This window comes from Monodelphis domestica, chromosome 8, assembly GCF_027887165.1.
Source record: "Monodelphis domestica isolate mMonDom1 chromosome 8, mMonDom1.pri, whole genome shotgun sequence".
In the NCBI taxonomy this organism is placed as follows: Eukaryota; Metazoa; Chordata; class Mammalia; order Didelphimorphia; family Didelphidae; genus Monodelphis; species Monodelphis domestica.
In genome coordinates, this window is record NC_077234.1 from 137,514,719 (window position 1) to 137,542,353 (window position 27,635).

Here is a 27,635-nt window from a genome sequence, read left to right on the forward strand (position 1 = left end):
TCTTTTCTAAAAATAAGCAAAACAACAAAACTCATTGAATCTGATTATTTTCTACAGTTTTTTCTCTTCTCCATTTTCTGATTACATTTTCTAAGAAATCTCTCTATACAAGATTTCTCCATTTACTCTCCCCTCATTCAACTCTAAACTCAATGCAGTATGGATCACTATCTTACCATTCAACTGAAATTGTTCATTACCACATTCTGAATGATTTCTAACTTCACAACTCTAATGATCTTTAATCAAATGTTTTCCTTCTTAAATTCTCCAAAGCTTTGAATATTGTTGATTGCCCTCTTTTACTGGACTCTCCCCTCTTGATTTTTGGGACACTCTTCCTTCCTTGTTCTATGCACCTGTCTGATCATTCCTCTGTCTGTTTTGTGGGATCATTATCTAAGTAATGCACAAGCAATTGTGTACCCCAATATTCCTCTGTTAATTGCTCTATGGTATCCCACTTAGCAAACACGTTAACTCCAAGGTATTCAGTTATTTTCTCTATATTGAGGAATGTGTAATTAGAAATATTGTACCTTTGAATTACATTACCTAAGATCCCACTCAAATCCTGTCCTTACATGCTGACATAGACAGAAGATAAATTGGGTAGAGTTCCCTGGTTAGCTCTCTTTTCTCCTTGTGTCACAGTTTTGATGGAGCAGGCATTTTGAGAAGGTAGATTAGCCATGGGCACATGGTTTTATTTTGTTACTTCTAGTGATTATTAATAAATCTTATAAAATATAATATTTGGAGTTATCATGTATAAATTTTAATTTTTATAGTATTTTCAGATCTATTCATCTGATGCTAACCTTTCTCCTATTGCACATCATTAACTGTCTTTTGAACACCTCAAACTGAATATCTTCTATATTTCTCAAACTCAGTATGTATGAAACAGAATTTAATACCTTTTCCTCAAATCCTCCATTTTACCACACATCTCTAATAATATCGAGAGCATCCTTATCCTCCCAGTTATTTGTTATATCAAATATTTAATGTTGTTCTCAATCTTTTACCCACACTCACCCTTCCTATTCAATCTGCTAATAGTCTTGCCATTGCTTCTTACATAATATCTCTTAAGCATTAAACATTAAGTCTTTCCCTCTTCTTCAATTTTCATAACTCAGTCACATTCCCTCATCATCTCATGCCTAGGTTATTGCAATAATCTTCTGAGCAGATTCTTTGTCACAAATTTCACTATTCCAGGTCATCCTACACTGAGATACCAAAATTATTTTCCAAAACTATGATCAGGCCATGTCATCAATTTTCTGTCACAATTCAACAATCTCTAGTGGCTCATTATTATATCCAGGAATTAATTATAAAAATAATCTCTCTTTTAAAGCACTCTACAAATTTTCCCATTCTATCTCTTACAAACCTTCTTCCCTTTTATTCTTCTCTGCATACTATCTGATCCAGAAACATTGATTTTTCTTATTGTTTCTCCCACTAAAAGGCATTTTGGGATATCTTCCTTTCCTGGATTCCATGCTTTTTGCTCTAGCTTTACCTATTGTCAGAACTGTTCATCCTCAACTCAACCTCCTGGCTTCCAGTCTCTTTTCAAAACTTAATTCAATTCCCATATTCAGCAAGAAGCATTTATTGTTTTTGACATTGCTAGTGCTTTTCCACCTAGACTTCTTACCATTTCTATAATCTATATCTTGCATTCAGATTGTTGCTATTAATGTTATGACCCCAATTGCAATATGAGAAAGAAAGAAAGGAATGAATGAATGAAGAAAGGAAGAAAGAAAAAAAAGGAAAAAAGAAACAAGGAAACAAGCGCAAAGGAATGGAGAGAGGAAGAAAGAGAGAGAATGGGAAAGAGGGAGGAAGAAAGGAAGGATGGGCTGGAGATAAGGGAAAGAAGAAATGGGAAGGAAGGATGAAAGAAAGAAAGAGAAGGTGAGAAGGGAAGGAAGGAAGGAAGGAAGGAAGGAAGGAAGGAAGGAAGGAAGGAAAGAAAGAAAAAAAGGAAGGAAAAAAGGTAAGAGGAAAGAACTATAATCATTTAATTTAATTGATTCATTCATCACTGAAACTTTATTTCATGTCCACATTGTTTTTTTTCCTTTACTTAATATACTCCCAGAAAACAACCATACCTTGGTGTATAATATAGAAATAGAAGTCTGTGGGGTTAATATTCTTGTAAATATTTGAATGCATTCCAGCCTGTTTTGTTGTAATTGACAGAAGAACAAAATGTCAATGTTCCCTTGGCTTCCAGTAAACTAATTATGTAGTCTTAAGAAGGCAGCATGACTCACTGAATTAATTAAGCAACAGATCAGGACTTTAATCTTAAACCCACTATTGAATTGCCAGGTAGCCTTAGAAACTTCTACCTTTTCCCAGTTTCCTTAACTAAACTGATTCTCTGTGGAGCTATAAAGAAAAATAATTTAAAATTAATTGTGAAACATTTTACAAATATCTTATATTGTTACTTTATGAATTTTACAAATCTCTGCTTTGTTTATACTCAATTAAATTTGAAGTATCGTTTTCATTTAGTGGATAGGTTTGTTATGATATATCATTATTATTCCTCTCAGATTCCTCTACTTAATTCCAATTTTATGTAAGCATAATAAATTGAGTCAAAAAGGAGTCAAATGGTTTTGTGTGATACTACATCAAATGGAGCAAAAAATGGACTTAAAGTGAGACAAAAGTCTTTTCCTTTATATTTAGGCAATAGCTAATTTAACATTCTCAGTATAAGTTGCCATATAGATCATTACTTTACTTCCTTTACCCTAAATAAATAAATAAAACACAGACCTTCTAGACAATCCAGCATGTTTTCACTTAGTTATCTATTATGTGTGTTTAAGATATGGATGCATTAGAAAACCTCCTACCCATTTCAACATGGCTTTCTTAGATCCATTGGAAGGGGCATATCTCGTGGCTTTTGCTAGAGGGCTTGCATGATGAGGGGTTTGGCTTTGGTTCAGATGGCAGATAAAGACCTTGTGTAAGGTCATTATTGATTAGTCATTGATGAGTCCATTATTCCATGGGTCATGAATCAGATTATGGCCTCTTTGAGATACTTTTTATAAAAGCTTATCCAATAGCATCATTCCTTTTCACTTTAGTAAGAACAGTAAATTTCTCTCTGCTCTTCCTTCTCAGTAGTAACTTTGTTATTCATATAAGAGATGATATGGGCATGAGATTGAACTCAAGTAGCTTCCACTTTATGTTTCTATTTTTTTCCTTAAGCAATAACTAAGCAGTGATTCTGAGAGATGGATATTGCCATTCTCAGGGGCTACCTCATGAGTTTCAGAGATTAAGAGTCACTTGGAGCTGACTCCAAGCAGAAGGCACTTCTTTCAATTGATTGTGATACTTTTCTGAGGAGTAGATGATATTCAGTGAATTCATGCTGGTTTCTAGAAAGCCAAGAGACAAACAAGCTGTCTAGAAGTTCCAGATCTTGAGTTACTGATTAGATTACACAAAGGATTTTTGACCCCACCTTCTTCATTTTCACTCCTACAATTTCTGTGTTTCTCTTGCTGTTCTCTGTCTATCCTCTCCTTTATGCAAGTTCAAGTTCTATATAAATTCAATTTAGGAATTCTAAGTAAAATGTCTCATGGTCTGTCATTGCCATAATATTCCCATGGCAATATGGACAGAAGCAAAGCATGGATTAATGAGATAAAGTTAAATTTAATTTTAGTAATAAAAACTCGATATGTGAAAATCTTAAAATCAAATGGGGAGGATTTGAAGACCAGCTCTGAAAATATATGGCCAATATTAAATTTCTCAGGCCCCAGTTCCTTCATCTATAAAAGGAAAAGTTTTCATTAGATGATTTTGAAAGTTTCTCTACTGACCCTAGGAATTTCATTTACTGGGGCAACATCTTAGCAAAAAAGAAAATTCATGTTATTTCTAACTGACTTGTTCTTTCCAATTGTCAGACAACTTTATACTTTTGTCATTGCATAAAGCATAGGCTATCTCTTTAGCTCCTAAATTTTATGTTCTTCAGAACACTTCTAAAACATTATAATTCATATTAGTGTAGCACTGTCCAATTTTAGGTAATGAAGACTCCAGTTTCTATAGAAGTTAATGTTACACTCCTATAATTTTCATGAAACATTTGAGGTATTTTCTCATCCCATGTTTTATTCATATTTTAAGAAAAATTCATTAAAATTATATAACAAAAATAAATAACCCCACAAAACTAGAATATATGTACTTACTAATTAATAAAATTATTGAGAAAATTAAATTATTACATTTAAATTTAATCATCATAAGTGCTTAATTATTAATTGATAGTTTCATTTATAATTTTTGAAAGTCAGATATATGAGAAGCAAGTTTATTATATCATGCTATCAGTAGAAATTACATGAGTAACAGCAGTAGATCTCAGGGCAATTTTACCTTTTACACAAAGTTTGTTTTCCTTTAAATTCAGATACTACTTATTTTATCAGCAAATACTTAAAAGACACTCACCTTTGTAATTTACTTATACTAATTGTTACTAAAGGTGGTAGATAGAACAGGGCAATGAAATGACTCTGCACCTGCTAATTCAAATTTGACTTGAATAACATACAATATTTAGTAATCACCTGGCTTCATTTACTGTCACTTAAAATTTATTTTCAATGGAATTTGATGTTGAATTCAGCTTAGTAGTTATTACAAAAAAGCAGTTGTATTCATGCAGATGTTGTTCTTTAAAAATACCTAATACTTTTGGCTATAATTTCATGGGGTTAGAAAATAGAAAAATTTGAATGACTTCAAAATTAATATATATATCATTTTAATAGTACATTTCTCTAACTGAAATAAATGACATATTGTGATTCTTAAGAACAATAGTTAAAACTTTAAGGGGGAAAAAGGGATTATTATATAAAAAGATTGGACTGGGGGGCAGCTGGCTAGCTCAGTGGATTGAGAGCCATGCCTAGAGATGGGATGTCCTGGGTTCAAATCTGGCCTCAGATACTTCCCTGCTGTGTGACCCTGGACAACTCACTTAACCCCCATTGTCTAGCCCTTACCACTCTTCTGCCTTGGAACCAATAAACAGTATTGATTCCAAGAAAGAAAGTAAGGATTTATTAAAAAAAATTAAATGTTGGAATGGATTATATTTAAAATACAGTTGCCAGGAAATTAATTTATTCAAAGAGAGATTTATTTACAATTTATTTACAAAATATAGAAAGAGTGAAGTAAGAAAATCAGAGAGAGAATAGGGTAAGTTATCTAGCCTAAGCACTAAGGAATTTACTTCTGGCCCCTGGATCAACCTGGGCAGGGAGAATTAGTCCTTAGGTCTCAGCAAAGCTGAGGACCTGGGGAAGTCTCTCCTGAGGCTAGTCTCTTCAGAAAATCCAATATGAAAGGAGTCAGTCTTTCACTCACCATGACTCTGGTTCAGTCAGCAGATTCTCCTCAAGCCTCCACTCCAAAGAACAAAAGAACTCCAAGTAAAAACTCTACTCTGGAAGTAGTCACTTCCTTATAAAGACATTTTCTCTTGCATCACTTCCTGTTCATTTCCCTAATTACAAATCTACCAATTACAGTTGAAGCCCTGCTTTAGGACTGACCAGGAGGCAGTCAGTTGATTCTGATTCATCACCCACTATCACACACGTGGGACACAGACCTCTGCCACTCAAGTGTGAATGGAGTATTTACACCTTTGGTGATTAAATCTAAAAATGGGCAGATCTTTCCATTCAGCTTTAAGTAGGGTATTTATACTTTGGTGATTAAATCTAAAAAATAGGCAGGGTTTACAATTTAATCGTCACAATCATGGGAGATTAATTAATTTCATTTTCACAATCAGGGAATAATTAAATTTAATCTTCACAAAACATATTATTCAGCTACTCAAATGAAGAATTTCTCTTTTGCTTTGCATAATCTATAGGGTTTTTTTGGGGGGTGGGGGAAGGTAGTTATAGTTAAGTACCTGGCATAGAGGAACCTCAGAGAAAGGAAGACAAAATGAGTTTTAACTCTGATTTACCCTAACTCCATGATTTTATCAAGTCACTTATTTTCTGTTCTAGCTAATTCTCCAAAATTTTAACTGCAGACCATGGGCACCCATGGGGAGATAGCACAGAGAAGGGCAGCAAACAGTGGAAGCTGCAGAGACTCGAGAGGTGGCCTCAAGCAAAATCCTTACTCCTTAGCTCCATACACAGAGAGCCTGCCCTCCTCACTAAGATTTCTGACTGGAAAGGGAAGGATAAACGACCAGAGTGACGGCAAACAGTAGCCAGGAACAAGTTTCCAACACCAATAAAAAGAAGAAGAAGGGGTTGACCCTGTATAATTTTTATAGAGGAATAATGCAGACTACAGAGAAAATAGAAGAGGAAATACAAATAAATGCATCAAACCTTCCCCCCAAAAATGGAAATTGGCCACAAGCTCTTGAAGAATTTAAAGTGGAGCTTATCAAAAAGATGGAAGCCTTATGGCAAGAAAAGTGGGAAATAGTTCAAAAATAAAATAACAGTTTAAAGGACAAGAACTGCCAATTGGAGAAACAGTTGGAAGCCACAAAAAGCAGGATAGACCAAACCAAAAAGGAAAATCAGTCTTTAAGGACCAGAATTAAGCAATTGGAAGACAATGATCTTGCTAAACAGAAAGAATTAATGAAGCAAAGTCAAAATACTGAAAAAAAATAGAAGAAAACATAAAAATCTCACTGACAAGATGACAAATCAGGAAATCCGATTATTAAGAGACAATTTGAGAATCACTGGTCTACCTGATAACACAGAAATAAACAGAAATCTTGACATCATACTACAAGAAATTATTCAAGAAAACTGCTCTGATGTTCTTGAACAAGGAGGCAAAATAGACATTGAAAGAGTTCATAGAACACCCTTTATACTAAATCCTCAAAAGGCAACTCCCAAGAATGTAATTGCCAAATTCAAGAGTGTCCAAGCAAAGGAGAAAATTTTAAAAGAAGCCAAAAAGAGACAATTCAGAAACTAAGGAGCACCAATCAGGATTACATAAGATCTGGTAGCTTCCACACTAAACGACAGCAAGGCTTGGAATATGATGTTCAGAAAGGCAAGAGAATTGGTTCTTCAACCAAGGATCACCTACCCATCAAAACTGACTATATACTTCCAGGGGAAAGTATGGGCACTCAACAAAATATATTTCCAAGTATTTGTAAAGAAAAGACCAGAACTAAGTAGAAAGTTTGATATCCCAATACAAAAATCAAGAGAAACATGAAAAGGTAAATAAGAAAGAGTGGGAAAAGGAGAAAAATGTTTTTTATTTAAACTTTCTTCTTTAAGGGCTTCAATATGATCGAATTGTTTATATTAATATATGAGAAAAAAGGTTATTTGTAACTGTCAAAAATTATATTCACTATTATAGTAATTAGAAGAATCATTCACAGGAAGAGATTTGGGTAATAAGTGGTATAAGATGATATGCAAAAAAAGAGAAAGGGCACAAAGAGAAATTTGAAGAAATAAGATAAATATGATCATCTTTATCACACAAGGATACACATGGGAAGGGGAGGGGAAGAATACTATTATAAGAAGGAGAGGAAGAGAGTGTTAATAAGAAATACTTAAATCTTACTCTCAGTGAAATCAATTCTTAGAGGGAAGAGCATCTAGATCCACTGGGGTATTGCATTCTATCTTACCCTATAGGAAAATTGAGAGGGGAAGATTAAAGGGCTCAGGGTGCCGGGGAGTACAAAAAGGGAAGGAAAGAGAGGGGAGAAGGAACTTAACAGACCTTAAAAAGAATTAAGAAGGGAACAAAAAGGGAGAGGCCACAAGGGAAGCATATTAAGGGTGGGGATTAGGAGGACTGATTAAAAGCAAACCACAGATTTAAAAGGATTTAGCAAAAGAACTAGGAGAGGATATCAAAATTCTTGGAAATACACAAGTGGCAATCATAACTTTAAATGTGAAAGGGATGAACTCACCCATGAAACAAAAACAAATAGTAGAATGTATTAGAAACCAAAATTGTACCATATGTTGTCTACAAGAAACACACATAAGATGGGTAGACACTCACAAGGTTAGAATTAAAGGTTGGAGCAAAATCGATTGGGCTTCAACTGAAGGAAAGAAGGCAGTAGTTGCAATCATGATATCTGACAAACCCAAAGGAAAAATAGATCTGATTAAAAGGGATATGGAAGGTAACTACATCCTGATAAAATATAGTATAGACAATGAGGAAATATCAGTAATCAACATGTATGCACCAAAAGGTAGAGCATCCAAATTTCTAAAGGAGAAACAAGTGGAGCTGAAGGAGGAAATAGATAGTAAAACAATACTAGTGGGTGACCTGAGCTTACCACTAGCAAATCTAGATAAATCAAATCAAAAAATAAATGAGAAAGAGATGAGATGTGAATGAAATTTTAGGGAAAAAAAGAGTTAATAGATATGTGGAGAAAAATAAATAGGGACAAACAAGAATACACCTTCTTTTCAACACCACATAGTACATTCACAAAGATTGACCATGTACTGAAGCATAAAAACATGGCAAACAAAGAAAAGCAGAAATAATAACTGCAACCTTTTCAGATCATAATCCAATAAAAATAATAATCAGTAAGGATACATGGAGAGTCAAATCAAAAATTAATTGGAAATTAAATAATATGATTCTATGAAATCGGTTAGTTAAAGAACAAATCATAGAAACAATTAATAATTTCATTGAAGAAAATGACAATGATGAGACATCCTTTCAAACTCTATGGGATGCAGCCAAAGAAGAACTCAGGGGGAAATTTATATCCTTGAGTTCATTAACAAATTAGGCAGTGCAGAGGTCAATGAATTGGACATGTGAATCAAGTGAAAGTGAACAAATCCACAGGTGAAAACTAAATTAGAGATACTAAAATTAAGGGAGAAATTAATAAAATCAAAAATTAAAGAACTATTGAATTAATAAATAAGACTAGAAGCTGACATTTTGAAAAACAAACAAAATAGACAAAGTACAATTAAATCTAATAAAAAAGGAAAGACAAAAACCAAATTAACAGTATCATAGATGAAAAGGGAGACCTCACCTCTAATGAAGAGAAAATTAAGGCAAGCATTAAAAAAATATTTTGCCCAATTAGATGGCAACAAATATGAATATTTACAAAAATATACATTTTCTAGATTAAAAGAAGAAGAAATAGAATTCTTATATAATCCCATATCAAAAATAGAAGTTGAGCAGGCCATTAAAAAAATTCCCGAGAAAAAATCCCCAAGACCTGATGGGTTCACCAATGAATTCTATCAAACATTCAAAGAACAAATAATCCCAATACTATACAAACTATTTGACATAATAAGCAAAGAGGGAGCTCTACAAAATTCCTTTTATGACACAAATACGGTACTGATTCCAAAGCCAGGCAAGTCAAAAACAGAAAGAAAACTATAGACCAATCTCCATAATGAATATAAATGCAAAAATCTTAAATAGAATACTAGCCAAAAGACTCCAGCAAGTGATCACGAGGTTTATTCATTATGATTAGGTGGGATTTAAAACAGGAATGCAAGGTTGGTTCAATATTAGGAAAACCATTCACATAATTGAACATATCAACAAGCAAACCAACAAAAATCATATGATTATCTCAATAGATGCAGAAAAAGCCTTTGACAAAAATACAACACTCATTCCTATTGAAAACACTAGAAACTATAGGAATAGAAGGTCCTTTCCTCAAAATAATAAATAGTATATATGTAAAACCATCAGCCAACATCATCTTCAATGGGGATAAACTAGATGCATTCCCAATAAGATCAGGAGTGAAACAAGGATGCCCATTATCACCTCTATTATTTAACATTGTACTAGTAACACTAGTAGTAGTAATTACAGAAGAAAAAGAACTTCAAGGTAATAAAATTGGCAATGAAGAGCCCAAGCTATCTTTCTCTGTGTATGATATGTCGTCTACTTAAAGAATCCTAGGGAATCAACTAAAAAGTTAGTGGAAATAATTAACATCTTTAGCAAAGTTACAGGATACAAAATAAACCCACATAAGTCATCAGTATTTCTATATATTCCCAACACATTTAAGTAGAAAGAATTAGAAAGAGAAATTCCATTTAAAATCATCACAGACAATATGAAATACTTAGGGAACTATCTTCCAAGACAAACACAGGAACTATATGAACACAACTAGAAAACACTTTCCACACAATTAAAACTAGATCTAAAGAATTGGAAAAACATTAACTGCTTATGGTTAGGACAAACTTACATAAAAAAATGACCATCCTACCCAAACTTATTTACTTCTTTTGTGCCATACCCATCCCCACTGAACTACCAAAAAACTTTTTCACTGAATTAGAAAAAAAACATAAAAAAGTTGATTTGGAAGAAAAAAGAGCAAGTTCATCCAAGGAAATAATGAAAAAAAAAAGCAAAGGAAGGGGGCCTTACAGTACCAGATCTCAAACTATACTATAAAGTACTGGTCCTCAAAACAATACTAACAATACTAAAACTGGCTAAGAGACAGAAAGGAGGATCAGTGGATTAGACTTGGGGTAAGTGACCTCAGCAAGACAGTCTAAGATAAACCCAAAGATCCCAGCTTTGGGGACAAAAATCCACTATTTGATAAAAACTGCTGGGAAAATTGGGAGACAATATGGGAGAGATTGGGGCTGTATCAACATCTCACACCCTACACAAAGATCAAAATCAGAATGGGTGAATGACCTGAATATAAAGAAGGAAACTATAAGTAAATTAGGTAAACACAGAATAGTATAAATATCATATCTTAGGGAAAGGAAAGATTTTAAGACCAAGCAAGAGTTAGAAAAAACAACAATACATAAAATAAATAATTTTGATTACATTGAATTAAAAGTTTTTGTACAAACAAAACCAATGTAACCAAAATTAGAAGGGAAAAAATAAATTGGGGAAAAATCTTCATAACAAAAATCTCTGACAAAATTACTCAAATTTATAAAGAGCTTAATCAATGATACAAAATGGGCAAGGGAAGTGAATAGGCAATTTTCAGTTAAAGAAACCAAAACTATTCATAACACATGAAAAAGTGTTCTAAATCTCTTATAATCAGAGAGATGCAAATCAAAACAACTCTGAGGTATCACCTCACACTTAGCAGATTGGCTAACATGACAGCAAAGGAAAGTAATGAATGCTGGAGGGGATGTGGCAAAGTAGGGACATTAATGCATTGCTGGTGGAGTTGTGAACTGATCCAACCATTCTGGAGGGTAATTTGGAACTATGCCCAAAGGGTGCTAAAAGACTGCCTGCCCTTTGATCCAGCCAAAGCACTGCTGAGTTTGTACCCCAAAGAGATAATAAGGAAAAAGCCATGTACAAAAATATTTATAGCTGTGCTCTTTGTGGTGGCAAAAAATTGAAAAATGAGGGTATGCCCTTCGATTGGGGAATGGCTGAACGAATTTAGGTATATGTTGGTGATTGAATACTATTGTGCTAAAAGGAACAATGATCTGGAAGAACTCCATGTGAACTGGAATGACCTCCAAAGGAATTAATGCACAGTGAAAGGAGCAGAACTAGCAAAACATTGTACACAGAGGTACAATCCATTGTAATGGATTTCTCCATTAGTGGCAATGCAGTGATCCTGAACAACTCGGAGGGATTTATGAGAAAGAACACTATCCACATTCAGGGGAAGAACTGTAGGAATGGAAACAGAGAGGAAAAGTTACTGCTTGATTACATGGGTTGAGGGTGATATGGTTGGGGATGTAGACTCTAGGTGATCTTCCTAGTGCAAACATCAACCACATGGAAATAGGTTTTGATCAGGGACATATGTGAGACCCAGTGAAATTATGCTTTGGCTGCTGGAGGGGATGGGGGAGTTGAGGGAAGGAATATGATTCTTGTAACCAGGGAATAATATTTTAAAATGACTCATTAAATAAAATTTTCAAAAAAAAGTCAGTTAGATTTTAAGAACATTTGACTTCATTATTGAAGTCATTGACATTTCATTTTTTAATTAATTTTTCATTGTTTTATTATTCCAAATGTTTACAAAATTAAACAATACAAACATGTCTATATAGATAGAAAAACAAGAGAGTACACAAATTAAATCACAAATTATCCATATTAACTTCTTTTTCTTTTCATTTACATAATAAAACTTATCTCCAAGTGTTTTAGCCCATTCCCATTCTCTGCACATGACAAAAAAATCAGGGAAGCCAACATGTCATATAAATTCTTTCATGTTTTACATTTCTATTCACTTTTTAGAGGTGACATTCAGTTTATTCTACCAGATTTAGTTCTGTGGCTGAATATAATATTCTTCTGCTTCTACTCATTTCACTGTTCATTGTCTCATAATTCTTTCTACTTTGGGAAATAGACCCAGCAATGGTATTGTTAGCTCAAGAGGTGTATATAGGTTTTGTAACTCTCTACTCCTGACATTCCAATGTTGTTCAGATTTCTCATGTATAAATTAAAAGAAAAGGTTCTGTCATATTTTTTATTCATTTTGAGTGGTATTTTGAGAAGAAAAATTAGTCTTTAAAAGAAAAAATTAATTCCCATATTTCAAGAAGGCTGCATTAAGATAATGGAAATTTAGATAATTTTAGGTAATTCCTTTTAGCCTCCAAAAGACATGTATCTATTTATCTATATCTATTTATATCTATATTTATCATATCTACATGTGTGCATGTGATTATGTTTGTAGGCATCTGCAAATCTATATCTATCTGTATACATACATATGTACATAAACACACAGAAAGGTTCCATACAAGGTATCATAGACTCCCTTGGTAAATGAACAATTAATCAAAAAAGTTGAAATTGGTTTTAAGAAGTTCAAAAGGAACATTGCAATAGCTAATTCCCTATTAGGTCAAAACTGTCAGTAGTATAGGAATACTTTCATAAAATTATATTGATTTTTAGGATCCATGTAACATTTCTATTGTGTTAATGGGAAAGATACGTAAGCAAGGTCAAGGGATAATGGTTCTGAACCATGACTGTGTAAAATACTCATCTTATGATCTTAGGAAATTCTTTTCTTCTTCAGTTATAATCTTTCACACTTAAATTAAGAATTGATATTTGAGTTCATTTCTAAATCTAAATCTGTATCCTATTAGCATCTCTCATTTCTACATTATATTCTGTGTTTGAAAGATTACAAAGAAATGACTTTGTACCCCAAAAGGACAGATACAATCCTTTTGGATTAAAATAGTAATATACTATTGTTATTGCTGTTAAGCAGTGTAATGAAGGCGAAGAGATGAAGGGGAAATAGAGGGAATAGGGGTGAGAGAGAGGGAAAAGATTGTTTTCCTTCTCCCTTGCTTCTGGGGATAGATAAGCCAGATCCTGTCCCCTTGGAGAAAAGGAGCATGTCTCCACAGGGATATTTTCTGAGAGATGGAGGACAGGAGAATAAAATGGGATTGCCTCAGTGAGATGGCAGGGTGCCTTTCTCAGAGGAGTCCAGGGCTCCTGAGGTCAAATCTGTCCTTGAGAGGCAAGATGATCTCTTATGCCTCTGCTTCCACCAGGGACATTAACTGTCAACCCCTTTCAGGGTCTTAGGAGTGGTTAACTGCCAAAGAAAGATGTCAGTTCCTTTGGTCAGACAATCTTTGAATCACTGGGATATAGAAGTCAACCCTGTTTTGGGAAGAGGTGTGACCCTCCCCAAATCTTAAATCCCCTTAACTATGTGGTTTAGAGCCTGGCCCAAACCTAAATCTTAAATATCAAATAATTTATTGGGGTTCAAGCAGGAAGGGGATGGCAAGGATGTCAGGCAGTTAAGTGGGTAAAAAAGGGAAGCCCTAGAGATTTTTCCCTTTTGCAGGTTGCCACCCCCCACTCCGCACCCCAAGGTCACAGGCTTCTCAGCCCTGATCTCTCCTTTCTTGTCCCTATTCTCATCTAGCTAGATCTTGAAAGTATGAGTCTAGGGACATATAAGGGAGAGAAAGAAAGGGAGAGAAATCTTAGGAAAGGAATCTGTGGATGGCTCCATTCAAAGTCCAAATCCACAATCTCACTTGAGGATTTTAGACTAATGTAACTGTAAGTTTTAGTGGAGGTATTCAGGGTTTCAGAAGGAATAGTAGATCTCCAAAGAAATAGGCGTCTTCTCAGCTTCAGGGAATCCACCTCCCTCCTCTGGCTCCTAGCTGGAAGTGAGTTACCAGTTGGATCTTCAAGCTTCTGATTTTTTCTTAGAATGTTCAGCTTTTTTCCTTGCCCCTCCACTCTTTCTTCAGCTGGTCTCCCCCAGAGACTGGACTCTCTTCAATGTAGAATCTCTCTCCTCTTATCTTACACCCCCCCAAAAAATTCTGGAAATCTAGTAGAAAATATGGGAAAAAATGACAAAAATGCCCATACTCATAAACTCAAAAATATAATTAATAGGTATATGCCATTCAGGACTACAAATCAAAAGCACATACATTTTGGAGATATTAAAATGAAACCCTATATACTTGATGATCTAAGACAGAAATATAAATGATGTGTAATTATGTGAAAGATAGTAATAATGATAAAAATGGCAAAATGTATAGAATATAGTTAAAATATTTATTAGGAAGAAATTATATTCCTGAAAACATAACATTAACAAAACAGAAATGTATAGGATTAATCAGCTGAACATGTATTTTAAAATTAGGAATCTAAGAATAAAAAGATAATCCTAAAGAGGTAATAATGAAATTTTTGGAAATCAAATATGGAATGAAAATTCTTAAGTATACCAAAATATTAATTATAGTACTTCTGTGTTTGATAGCCAAGAAATGAAAATAAGTATCCATAAATTGAGAAATAACTAAATAAATTATAATAAAGCAATATATTGAATAATAAAAATGAGAAAACCCAGTAAAACCTAGATCTTATATGAACTAATGCATAGTGAGGTAATCAGAACAAACTAAGACTATATAGTAAAATTCCTTAGTTAATGGAAAGAATAACAGAAGGAAATATATTTATTAATTACAATGACAAGAATATAGGTGAGATGTGCCATTGCCATCTATTTTAGAAGGCAGAAGCTATCATTATAAAAAGTCACATGCTGTTTGATTTTATTTTGTTTGATTATGCAGAAATTTAAAAGAAATTTTTAGAAATAATTTCCTTATAAGGGATGGAATGCTAGGGGAAAGGAATCACAATTAATGTAAATTAAAATCAAATGAGATCACTAATCTTTTAAATTTTAAATTAAATTTTAATTTTAATTGATGACTGCTTGTCAACACATGCCAAATATGTAAGTGCTTTAATTATGATGACTAGATAATGGTGTGAAAAGCTATGTCCATTAGATAGATAGATAGATAGATAGATAGATAGATAGATAGATAGATAATTATAGTATTTATAATTTCATCATTTCTGCATGAGATCTCTCCCTTTGTATGAGGCACACCAGGAATTTGTTACTCCTTTTCAATATCTAAAACAATTTACTTTCTTTTGTAAATTATGTTTATTTGTAGAAGAAATATGCTTTCTCATTTAACTTCCTCAAAATACCTGCCAATTGACAACAAAAGAAAGGTAAAATCCATTACACATTGGCTACGTTCTAAACATTTTTGGTCTCATTTTGTACTCTGAGTCCTTCATATTACTAAAGGTAGGCAGGTATCTTCATGATAAATCCTCTCAAATAATGCTCCCATTATCTTATAAATAATGCTGATAACAGTTCCAAATAGTTTAAAAGTCACTTGTCTTGGATAAGGATTTATATGAACAGACATATTTAAAGAAGCTCTTTTAGAGACACAAATAATTGAAAAGTGAGGGGATACCTATCAGTTGAAGTATGACTGATTAAATTATAGTATATGATTTTAATGGAATACTATTGTACTGCAAGAAATAAAATGCAGGAGGAGCTCAGAAAAACCTGGAAAGACTAACATAAACTGAATCACAGTGAAATAAATAGAAACAAGAGAACACTGTACACAGTGACAGGAATACTATACCATAAACAAATATGAATAACTTAGTTATTCTCAGTAATACAATGATATAAAACAATCCCAAAAGACTCATGATGAAAATCTGCTTCCAGACAAAGAACTTATGTAGTCTGAATCGAGACCAAAGCAAACTTCTTTTTACCTTATTTCTTAATTACTTGGTTAAGTTTTCTTCCACAATATAATTAATATGGAAAAATGCTTTACATGATTACACATGTAAAATCTATATGATTGCTGATCATCTCAGCAGGGGTTAGGGAGAAAAGAGCTGGAGGGAAAGAATTCAAGATTCAAAATTGTTTTTAAATTGTTGGTTGGAAACAGTTTTAAATGTAATTGGGGGCGAATCAAATGGTGTTTTAAGAAATCATTTGCCTTTAAACTGTTGTCTTTACTATATTGTTACTTTTCTTCTGTTCACTTCCCTCTTTCTTAATTCATAAGTCTTGCCAGATTTCTCTTTAACAATTTTCTTGATTATTTTTCCCAACACAATAGTATTTCATCACATTTATATCCCATAACTTGTTCATCTACTCCCCAGTTCATGAGTTCCACCACTTACAGTTTTTTTTTGCTATGTCAAAATAAAATATAACTATTTTTGTTAAATATACTTAGATTTTATTTTTATCAGGAGTAATCTTTCCCTTAAACTAGCTTCCCTCCAATTCTACTCCTGTTATTTTCCCTTTCCTCTCCTACTTCCCTTTTGATTGATATTTATTTCTGTACAAAAATTTGTATGTGTGTATTCTCTCCTTTGAGTAATTTAGATAAGAATTAGGTAGAAGTGTCAGCTGTTCACTACCCTTCTTCCCCTGTCTTATTTAGATGACTACTTGAATAACCTGATAATGTGAGATAATGTTCTCTAGCTTTGTTTTCCTTCTTCCTTTCTCTACCCAACGTATTCTTCTTCGCTCTTTTTCTATAGTCCCCTTAATATCAAGATATAATATATTCACTCTGAGGTATTGTTTGTCAAAATACATCTATGAGGGTTCAAAAAATAATGCATCATTTCCCCATAATTGAATGTTGTGAACTTTAGATTACTCCACCCTACATGGTCTAATAAAAACAGCAATATCTACACCCATACTTAAGGATTATTTATTTAGGAGGATGGCCTATGACAGACATATGCTAGCAAATGACAAATCAGAAACAACTGACAGATCCCTGGGCTATCCTAAGAAAAGCTTAAGCTACCATTGGTACATGTGAGATGCAGGAAAGTGATGTAAAAACTGTCTATATATTTTGGGTCACTTCCTCTCTCCAGTCTCTTTCCTTGGAGAGGTGGCTCTGGTGGTAGCTTGCTGAGCATTTCGGCATCTTGGCATGGTAGCAGTTATTGTCCGGGTTTGGCGGTGAGTTTTCCTTGATACTATACTAGGAGAAGCTTAGTAGCCTAGTTCAGGTGAGGTATCTTCACTGAGCTCTCTCAGAGTTTAGGCTGATTCTTTTCTCCTTTACCTTCCAAACACTTTGCTCTTAGAAAAGCCTCTAATCTTCTTCAAAGACCTCATGTTGGAGGTCTTTGAACCTCCCCCTGGCACAGGACAGGTGGAGGAAATCCTATACCCTCTTTCTCTCTCTTCTCCTTAATTCCTTCACTCTATATTAATTAAAATCACCATAAATTTCCAAACTGACTTGAGTATTTTATTTGGGTGACCAAATTAATTTAGATTAGGTCACAACTCTAAAATTATCCTTACAATGTAGGTATATTTTTACTCTTAGTTCATTATTATTATTATTCCTTCATGTTTACCTTTTATGTTTATTTGAACTCCGGTGTTAGAATAGTTCTTTTTAACAATTTTTATCAGAAATGAGTGAACACACTCTATTACATTTAAAAAAAACAACCTTTTCCCCCATAGCATTATACTAAATTTTGCTGAGTTTGCATTGATTTTTTCTTGACTATAAACCAATAACCTGGGTCTTTTGGAACATCATATTTTGAGTTCTCAGCTTCATTGGAATGATGGTTGATAAATTGTGTTAGACCCTGGTTGATCTTACTATGTGCTTAATTTTGACTATTATTTTCTTTAAATTTTTTTCTCAAGTTTATATATTTCATTTTCATTCCCTCCCTTCCTCTCTTCCCTCTCCCAGATCCAATCAGCACTTCCATTTGGCTATACACATGTTATCACTTATTCTTATTTACATATTATTCATTTGTGCAATAGAGCAATCTTTTAAAACCAAAATCGGAATCATATATCCATATGAACAAATATGAAGTAATTTGTTTTTCTTCTGTGTTTCTACTCCCACATTTCTTTCTCTCTATGTGGATAGCATTCTTCCTCATAAGTCCCTTGGGATTATTGGGTATTAGCAAAATTCATTACATTGGATTGTTCCACAATGTTTCACTTTCTGTGTATAGTGTTCTCTTGATTCTGCTCACTTCACTGCATCAATTCTTGGAGGTTTTTAAAAGTTCAGATAGAAAACCTACAGTTCATTCTTTATAGCACAGTAGTATTCCATCACCTTCATATATCATAATTTGTTCAGCCATTCTCCAATCAAGGGACACCCCCTCATTTTTGAATTTTTTTTGCCACAAAAAAGTTCACATATTAATATTTTTGTACATTTTCTTATTATCACTTTAGTATTCAAACCTAATAGTAATATTGCTAGATAAAAGGGTATACACTTTTAAAGCCCTTTGGACAAAGTGCCAAATTGCCTCCCAGAATTGTTGGATCAATTCACAACTCAACCACCAATGAATTAGGGTCCCAATTTTGCCACAACCCCTTCAATATTTATTATTTTCCTTTACTGTCATATTGGCAAATCTGTATTTTTATTTACATTTCTCTAATTATGAGAGATTTAGAATACTTTTTCATGCACTTATTGATAGTTTTACTTTCTTTATCTGAAAACTGACTATTCATGCCCCTTGATCATTTGTCAATTGAGGAATAGCTTGGTTTTTTGTAGAATTGACTTGACTCTTTCTGAGTTTGAGAAATTAGATCTTTGTTAGAGGTTTTTACTATAAAAAATTTCCTCCAATTTGTTTTGCTTCCCTTCTAATTTTGGTTGCATTGGTTTTGCTTGTACAAAACCTTTTTAATTTAATGTAATCAAAATTATTTATTTTACATTTAGTAATATTCTCTATATCTTTTTTGGTCTTAAATTCTTTCCTTTCCCATACATCTGATAGGTAATCTATTCTATGTTCACTTAATTTACTTATAATTTTCCTCTTTATAGTGAAGCCACTTACCAATTTTTAATTTATATTGGTATACGGTGTGAGATGATGATCTAACTCATATCTCTCATACTGTTTTCTAATTTTCCCAGCAATTTTTGCCAAATAATGGGATCTTGTCCCAAAAGCTGGGTTTATCAAACACTATCTTGATAAGGTCCTTTACCCCAAGTCTATTCCACTGATCCACCCTTCTCTCTCTTAGCCAGTACCAAATGGTTTTGATGATCAGTGCTTTATAGTACATTTTAAGATCTGGTACTATTAGTCCCTCATTCTTAACATTTTTTTATCATTACTTCCTTTGAAATTCTTGATCTTTTGTTCTTCAAAATGAACTTTGTTATTTTTTTCTAATTCTATAAAAAAGTTTTTTTTTGGGGGGGAGTTTTATAGGTATGACACTAAATAAGTAAATAAGTTTGGGTAAGATTGTCATTTTTATTATATTAGCTCATCTTACCCATGAACAATAAATGTTGGTTTTTTCCCCAAATGTTTAGATCTAGTTTTATTTGTGTGAATAATGTTTTGAGGTTGTTTTCCTATAATTCCTGAGTTTGTCTTGGCAGATAGATTCCCAAATATTTTATATTACCTAGAATTATTTTAAATGGAGTTTTTTCTTTCTAACTCTTGTTGCTGATTGTTGTTCAAAATAAATAATAAAAATTCTGATGATTTATGTGGATCTATTTGTTATCCTACAACTTTACTAAAATTATTATTTACTCTAGCTTTTTAGTTGATTTTCTCACGTTCTCTAAGTATACTATTATGTCATCTGCAAGGAGTGATAGTTTAGTTTCCTCACTGCCTACATTAATCCTTTTAATTTCTTTTTCTTCTATAATTGCTACAGCTAGCATTTCTAGTACAATATTAAATAATAGAAGTTATCTTGCTTCATTCCTGAAATTATTATGAAGACTTTTAACTTCTTCCCATTATAGATAATACTTGCTGATGGTTTTAAATATATACTGTTTATTATTTTGATAAAGGGCCCTTCTACTCCTATTCTTTCTAATGTTTTCAATAGGAATAGGTATTGTATTTTGCCAAAGGCTTTTTTCTGCATCTATTGTGAGAACCATGTGATTTTTGTTGGTTTGATTATTGATATGATCAATTATGTGGATGGTTTTCCTCATATTAAACCATCCACATATTCTTAGTATAAATCCCACCTGATGATAGTGGATAATCTTTGTGATAACTTGCTGAAATCTTTTTGCTAGTATTTTATTTAAGATTTTTGCATCTATGTTTATTAAGGATATTAGTCTAGTTTTATTTCTCTCTTTTGTGGTCTGCCTAGCTTTGAAATCAATACTATATTTGTGTCATAAAAGGAATTTGGTAAGACTCTAGTATATGGTCAATTTTTGTATATGTACCATGTACCTCTGAGAAGAAGGTATATTCCTTTTTTGTCCCTATTCAATTTTCTCCAGATATCTTTTAACTCTAATTTTTCTAACATTTCATTTACTTTCCTTACTTCTTTCTTACTTATTTTTCAGTTCAATTTATCTACTTCTGAAAAGGGAAAGTTATGATCCCTCACTATTATGGTCTTACTATCTATTTCCTACCTAAGCTCCTTTAATTTCTCCTTTAAAAATCTAGATGCTATACCATTTGGTGCATAAATGTTTAGTAATGATGTTACTTCATTATTTATAGTACCTTTTTAGCAAAAAGTAATTTCCTTCCTTATCTCTTTTAATCAGATCAACTTCTACTTTAGCTTTGCATGGTATCATAATTTTAACTCATGCTTTTTTTTTTTGCTTTAGATGATGTATAATAAGGTTTGTTCCAGCCTTTTACCTGTAATCTGCATGCTTCATCCTGCCTCAAATGTTTTTCTTGTAAACAACATATAGTAGGATTCTAGTTTTTAATCCACTCTGCTATCTGCTTCTGTTTAATGAATGAGTTCATCCCATTCACATTCAGGGTTATGCTTATTAATTGTATATAGCCCACCATCATTTTATCCCTTTTGGGTCCTGCTCAATTCCCTTTCTCTCTGTTCCTCCTCACCAGTGTTTTCCTCTTTTTCACCCATCCCAATTTTCCATTCAATTACTTTCCCCTTTCCTTGTCTTATTCCTCTTCTACCTCTCTGTAGGGTAAGATAGAATTCTATATCCCACTGAACAGGGTAAGATAGAATTATATACCTCACCACTCTGAGTATACTTGCTTTTCCCTCTCTGAGCCAGTCATGATGAAAATAAAGTGTAAGCATTGCTTGTCACCACCCTTATCCTCCCCTCTCTATAATGATTTTCCACACCTCTTTATGTTATATAATTTATCCCATTCTATCTACCCTTTCTCTTTTCTCTCAGTGCAACCCTCTATTTCAGCCCTTGATTGATTTTTAAATATATCATTCATATACATACATATTATATTATACATAGTGTTTCATATCATCACATTTACATGCACATCATATCATCATATGCATCACACCATCATAATCAGCTTACTTCTCCACCTTCTTTCTGAGTGGATTCCTTCTATCTTCTCTACTACTAAGAGTAATTTTTGAAAATTACAGAAAATCTCTTTCCATGCCAGATATATAAACATTTTGACTATAATGAGTTTCTTAAATTTCCTCTTTCTTATTTTCCTTTTTGGGCTTCTCTTGTTTATTGTATTTGACTTCAGATTTTTTGTTTAGGTCTGACTTATTCCTTAGGCATGCTTGAAAAATCTTCTATCTTCTGATTATCCATTTTTTTCCCTTTAAAGAATATACTCAGTTTTGCTGGATAGACGATTATAGGTTATAAACCCAAATCTTTTGCCTTCCTGAATATCATATTCCATGCCTTTTGATCCTTTAATGTAAAAGGAGCTAGCTCCTATGTGACCCTGATTGTACCATTATGGTATTTTAATGGTTTCTTTCTGGCTGTTTAAAGTATTTTTTCTTCTTGGCTTGGTGGCTCATGAATTATATTTTAATATTGCTTGGAGAGGAATCTTCTCTTCATTTGTAGCTTCTCTTCTCTACTCCACCATTTCAGCTCTGCCCCTAAGAGTCTCATTTTTTTGGCTATTTTAAGTACTTCTTTGACCCAAAAGTCTGAATTTTGTCCATGATAATTCTGCGACTTGAAAAAAATTGAGTTTCTTTTAAGAGGTGACTGGCAGATTCTTTCTATGTTTATTTTCCCTTCTGGTTTTAAGAGATATGGGTAGATTTATTTTGTTTGTTTTGTTTTCTTCTATTTAATAGATGAAATTAGAGTACCCAAGGACAAATGGGAAATAAATCTAAACTATGGTAGAGTTAGAAATGTAGTTTCCAGGTTGGCATGAAGTACCAAACTGTGCTTAACAAATAAACTTCCTGAAAATTAGAATCGTCCTCCCAAAAAGACAATGATCAATGAGACAACATGAAATCTTAAAATCAATAGATTGACGAAGTAGAATTTAAAAGATATAGCCAAAATATCTAACCTGGAAAAAAATTTTTAAAAAATTAAGAATCTCTAGAGTGTCTTAAAGCCATGACCAAAAACAGAACTTTGACATCCCATTACTTTTTTATAATGGGTCTCTTTATTCATTCTTTAAGTCTCCCTCCTAAATTCTGACTGGATTAAAAAAAATCTTACCTTCCATCTTAGAATCAATACTGTGCATTGGTTCCAAGGCAGAAGAGTGGTAAGGGTTAGGGCAATGGAGGTCAAGTGACTGGCCCAGGGTCATACAGCTAGGAAGTATGTGAGGTCAGATTTAAACGTAGGGCCTCCCATCTCTAGGTCTGGCTCTCAATCCACTGAGCCACCCAGCTGCCCCCAGTTGACTCTTTCTGACTCAATTTTACATTTAGTCTCTGCTCAGCTTCCAAAGGGAAGTTTTGGGTGGCTTTTCTTAAGATTTCTGAGAATTTTGTTACCTTGTGATTTCAGGAATTAAGCTAATAATTGTGTTTTCAGGGATTCCAAAGGTGTGTTTCTGGAATCTCAGTTTCATTGGTGCTGCTTTTTTTCCTGAAATTCTTCCTTTTCTAGCATATACTTCAGGATATCTATACCCATTGTAATGGAGGGGGAGAAATGGAGTCCCCCACCACTTAATTCAGGACTAGAGTGTGGTAGAGATGGAATGGAGCTAAAGGGTAAAGAGGGGGGATATATAGTTCCCCCCTCTCTTTCCTCAGTAAACCCACACTAACTGTCTTCAGGGTTACAAATAATATTTCTTCAGAGACTGGGTTGAAGTAGAATCCAGGACTGAACTGCTTCTTCTTTCTTGGGGAGGAAATACAGTTCTTCTCCCCAAAGCTTCAGGTCCCCCTCCCTAAAGATTATGAGCAGGCATTTGATCTATAGAAACAACTATTTATTCTTGATGAACACAGAAAGAGTAGGGTAAGTGAGATGGCTGGATGTGGTAATGGGAAAGTGGGAAATAGGAAGTCCCTAAGGATTAACAACTGACCCCCTTCTCCCCAAATCCTACAGGCTCAGGCTTTGCCTGCCTGTCCCTCTGGGGTCAATTGTGAGAGCTGTCCTGACTTCTATCTGTCCTAGTTATGATATGAAGTTCAAGGACTGCTTTGGAGGGATGGAGAGGAAATCTTCCTGGGGTGGATAGCTTTATATCAAAGTCCTCTCCACTCTTCTTGTCTTTCACTGGATTCAGGGGTCTGGATTCACAGAAGGATGATCAAGACTCAGAGGTTCTCTCAGCCCAACCTCTCTGGCGGGTTCCCCAAAGAGAAATGAGTTAACTGCTTGGATCTTCTCACTTCCTCTGTTCCTTCTCTGGAATTCTCTGTCCTTCCTGCCCTTCCCCTGCTTAAGTTGGTCTTCCAGCATGTTGAATCTGCTTTCCTCTGTTACACTGTGAAATATCTCCCTGAGTACAGGTTCACTCCTTAATATCCCCTGGATTTGTCAAAGGCACTGTAAAATGTGTGACAAAATTACTAGTTGGGCAAATGACAAGCTGGGGAAAAATCTGTATAAAAAGTCTCTTCAACAAAGGCTGTATTTCTCAAATATATAGATAACTGAGTCAGATCTATCAGAATATCAAGCATTTTCCAATTGACAAATTGTCAAAGGATATTAACAGGCATGTCTCAGATGAAGAAATTAAAACTATCATTAGTCATATAAGAAAATACTCTGAATCAGTAATGATTAGAGAAACGCAACTCAAAACAACTTTTAGGTATTAATTCACACTCATGAGAAAAAAGGAAAACTATAAAAGCTGGAGGCAATGTGGAAAAATTGGGACTCTAATATATAGCTGGTGTAGTTATGAACTGATAAACAGTTTTATTTCCCTTTCGGCAAGTATTCAGAGTTCTGTCCAGAATTTAAATACATTTTAACAAGGAAGAAAATGTCATTATATTGGAGAATACTATTGTGCCATAAGAAATGGCCAACAAGACTACAAAAAAGATAACAGGGAGACATATGAAGTTATTCAATGTGAAGTGACTAGAAAAAGGATAACATTGTACATAATAACAACGATGATATATGATGATCAATTGAGAATGAAAATTATTATCAATTAACATGGCAAGGATCCAAGACAACTCCAAGAAACTAATGAAAAAAAAAAAGGTATCTGCTACCATAGAACGAATAGACAGGATCTGAATGAAAATGGAAACACATTATTCTTTATTTTGTCCTTCATATTTTCTATAGTGTCAACAATATGTGTCTTCTTTCACAACTAACAGATCAATGTGCATTATATGATAATATATGTACAAACTATATCAAGTTACCTGCTTCCTTAAGGAGAGAGAGAGAGATTACAATGTTGACAAAATATGAGAAGTTGAATATTTTTAAAAATTGTATTTACAGGTAATCTGGAAAAAATAAAGTTTTTTAATAAAAATTTCCAGTTAGCACTTTCATTATGAGTCTGGCAATGCTCCACTATTTACATGGCTATTGTGACATCTTCTCTTGCATTGTTTTGTAGTCATCTCCTGGGTCCTATAATGTTCGAAGATCAGTTTTTCAAGATGCAATGAAATGCTTTAGATGTAGGATGTTTCTGGTCTGACATTTTTTGTCTCCAGTGTCTCCAGTGTTTCCTGTGTATTACCCTTTGCTGTCTTGACCTGGAAACATTGTTCTTTGTGCCTTTTGATGGAGTTTCCCTTAAAGATTCATTCTGGGGCATTTTTAGACCTATTTTTGAAGAGATTATTTGGAATGGGTAGGAGAGCTCACTGAATGACTTCCTCCCTCTCTGCCATCTTGGCTCTATCCCCAATTATCTGACTTCCTATGCATAAAATGATACCCTCAAATATAAAGATATTTTCTTTCTTTTTCAAATGTATTTAAATTGAGGTTAAACAGAAAACAGAATCTCATTTTTATCAGAGGGAATGTTAGTGTACCCCTCTATGCACTTTAATAAGCATGTATCCCTCTTAAGAAAATGAAAAATTCTGGGAAACAGGGTGGAGTCATGTGGTACATTAAATGTGGTTATTTGTATTTACCTAATACTAAATTTTGTGCCTTTTTTCTACATATGTTCATTGTTTTCCAGTCCTTGATAGAAAACGAAAGTTTGATAGGAGCCAAGATGGAGAAGTAACTAGGGCAGCAGCTGGCCATTTCACCAGGAAAATCCTCTCTGAGCAAGAGTAAAATATCACCACAAAAAGAATATAGTGAAAGAACCAACAGAGACAGAGGGAAACAACCTTCAAAAAAAGAAAAACCCAAAAGGTAGGCAGAGATCATCTGGGGAATTTAGGTGAGAGGGGAGTAGAGCTAGCAGGTGGCAAAGCAAGGAGTGAAGAGCAAACCAAGAGTAAACCACACCTCCACTGCCCCACACATCTGATCTCACAGCTTCAGAAGTTAAGCCTAACCTAATCTAGACCCTGAGATCCTGCCCTGCAAAAAAAAAAAAAAGTCCAAGCCAACTAATACCCCTTGAAATTGCAAACCTGTGGAGAAGGGCAATGTGGGTCAATCCACGTAGACACAGAGGGAAGCAAAGAATCCCACTTTGGGTTTGGGGTGAGGATACAGTTTATAAAAGGAGCCACACGGGGATATTTTTGCCCCAAACTAAGGATGGAGCTCCAGGACAGGACAATCAAGGGTGTGCCTCATTGAATCAAGAAAACCTTGAGACCAAAATTGTGAACTAAAACCTGGGGCTAGAATATGATCAGCACCTGACCTAATCAAGTTCAGACTGAGATGAAAAGCTTACACCCAAACCTGAGGAAAGTCTTTAAGATATCAACATCTCAAAAGTCAATTGAATCAACAGGGAGAGGAGATTCTCAGAGCTCTCAGCCCTTGGACCATCTGGTAAACTAGTAGCAATCCCCAAAATAAGCCAATAATAACATCAAGGAAGGACTGAAATTTAGGAGGGTACTCTAAAACCCCAGAAAACAAAGCCTACCTATAATTATATAGGAAAAATGAGCAATCAAAAAGGCACCTACCTCTAAAGACTTTTTATGGAGACAAATAGCAAGGTGCAGACACAGAAAGGGACAGTGAAAGCAAAGAAAACACACTCAAAGAAAAATATAGATTGGGCACAGATTCTGTAAGAGCTCAAAAATATTTCAAAACACAATTATTAAAGTTAGAGGAAAAGTGGGGAAGAGAAATGAAAATTGCAAGAACAAATGAAAGTGATGCAAGAAGAAATGGGCCAATTGAAAAAGGAGAAACAAAAACTGACAGAGGAAAACCATGTCCTAAAAGTCAGAAATGACCACCTATAAACCAATGATTTAATGAGAAATCAAGAAACAATAAAATGGAATCAAAGGAATGAAAAAACAGGGGAAAATATGAAATATCTTATTGAAAAAAAACAACAGACCTAGAAAATAGAAAGAAGAAAAACATTTGATGTAATGTTTCAAGAAATTATCAGATCCTTGAATAAGAAACAGAGATCCTTGAATAAGAAAATAAAATTAAAATTGAAAGAATTAACAGATTGCCTCCAGAAAGAATTCCTCAATTGATATCTTCCAGGAATGTAATAGCCAAATTCAAGAGCCACCAAGTCAAGGAAAAGGTACTTCAAGCAATCAGAAAGAAAGTATTAAAATACCATGGAGCTACAATGAGGAACACTCAGGACCTAGTGGCTACTACCTTAAAGGATTGGAAGGCATGGAGTCTGATATTTAGAAAGCCAAAAGA

General features: G+C 33.8%; 1 long non-coding RNA gene across 1 annotated transcript in view; it reads left to right on the forward strand.

Moving 5' to 3' along the window:
* Positions 1-27,353, forward strand: part of LOC130455978 (uncharacterized) — a 60,401-nt gene extending 33,048 nt beyond the window's left edge. The window contains exon 2 of the long non-coding RNA XR_008914260.1: positions 25,999-27,353. This is a non-coding gene — a long non-coding RNA (uncharacterized LOC130455978). The remainder of the gene's footprint in view (positions 1-25,998) is intronic.
* Positions 27,354-27,635: the final 282 nt, after the last annotated feature.